General features: G+C 45.4%; 1 non-coding gene across 1 annotated transcript; it reads left to right on the top strand.

The window, feature by feature from the left end:
• Positions 1 to 1,184: 1,184 nt before the first annotated feature.
• LOC115032726 (U2 spliceosomal RNA) lies at positions 1,185 to 1,375 on the top strand. Its single transcript, XR_003838341.1, has one exon. It is a non-coding gene; the product is annotated as a U2 spliceosomal RNA (small nuclear RNA).
• Positions 1,376 to 1,616: the final 241 nt, after the last annotated feature.

Raw genomic sequence — 1,616 nt, 5'->3', positions numbered from 1 at the left:
GCTTTTTATAAGAGTTGCCTTGGTTATGGTGTCTCTTCACAGCAATAAAACCTAAGAAAGGAGACCTACTAAAGTCTGGGGTTCTGTTACACTAAGGGTCCTTGAGAGCAAGAGAAAAGAAAAACAGAAAATAACTATGAGGCCTGAGCAATGTCCTTGAATGTATGTGAACTTCACCACATCCTTCCTGCAACTCCCACTGAACATTCACTGAGGAGCCAGGGCTAGCCTGGAACACTGGGTACCCCCATGGACCAGACCGTGGAGTTCATTAAAGGTCCTTGCCATAAAGCCAACCAAAAGTGAATTTCAGTCTTTTTTTTTTTTTTTTTAAAAAGAAAGGAACTGTGTCAGGTGTGATGACCCACACCTTTAGGATGGTGGGGCCAGGAGGATCTCTGAGTTTGAAGCCAGCCTGGTTGACATAGCAAGTTCTGGGATAAAAGGCTACAAAAAGACTGTATCTCAAAATATACAAGAGTGGAAGCCAGCTGTTGAACTAGGCTGAGGCGGAAGGATCGCCGAAAATTCCAGATCAGTCTGGGCTTCATAGGCAAGACGACAAAGAAAGGAATGAACGAAGGGGTCAAGGGTAGAGGGCAAAACCCCAGAGCAATAGTTACAGAAAAGGAGCTTAAATTCAGAGAGTCCATCTCCCAAGACTCTGTCCACCCCTTGAGCAGATCAGAATTTGTCTTCCCAGGAGTCACACTCAGGAAGGGCACCGGCTCCCTCCCCTCTCTCATGAATCTCATTTCAAGGCGAGACTCGATGCAGGATGAACTAGATAACAGCAGGAGTCGGGAGTGGAGAACCTCTTTTGGTGGGTGTTGTCAACTCTAGGTCTGAAAAATTGCGAAGAAGAACCTGGACGCACTGAGGTCCTCAGTCTTGTCTAGCAGCACCGAGATGATATTCCGCAGAGAGAAGGATGATGGCGTGCTGGGCGGGGCATGCAAATGAAACTTGGTCCTGTCTCCCGGAATTCTGGGAAAGAAAAGAGCAACTAAAACTTCTCTTCCTAGTCTTAATTTCACAGAGTTTTCATGGCGTAAAGGATGTGGACATGATAGAAACTGAGAGTTGGTGTCTAGTGCATGTTTATAAGGCCCCTGAGGGTTTGTGACCATAAAGTAAAAGTGTGTGTGTGAGTTAGTGGTGTGAACGTAGCGGCACTGAAAGTTATCGCTTCTCGGCCTTTTGGCTAAGATCAAGTGTAGTATCTGTTCTTATCAGTTTAATATCTGATACGTCCTCTATCTGAGGACAATATATTAAATGGATTTTTGGAGCTAGGAGTTGGAATAGGAGCTTGCTCCGTCCACTCCACGCATCGACCTGGTATTGCAGTACCTCCAGGAACGGTGCACCCCCTTGGGGGTTCCTATGGTTGTTTGAAAAGTAAGGCTTAAGTTTCCTACTTTTTAAGTTAAGGAAAGCTTCGTCAGGCTGATGGTGCAGGGATGCACCTTGGAGAGATTAAGCCACTAAGCACCTTGGAGTGATTAAACTACTCAGCAATTAAAGGAGGCCATTGCTCTTCTAGAAGCCCTGAGTTTAATTCCTAGGACCTAAATCCAGTGGCTCACAACCAATTATAAATATATTCATCTGTA

Source organism: Mus caroli, unplaced genomic scaffold, assembly GCF_978045245.1.
Source record: "Mus caroli unplaced genomic scaffold, Mus_caroli_1 scaffold_13, whole genome shotgun sequence".
NCBI classification, from domain to species: Eukaryota; Metazoa; Chordata; class Mammalia; order Rodentia; family Muridae; genus Mus; species Mus caroli.
Note: the sequence above shows the minus strand (reverse complement) of the source record. Positions and strands in the feature narration are given on the sequence as shown.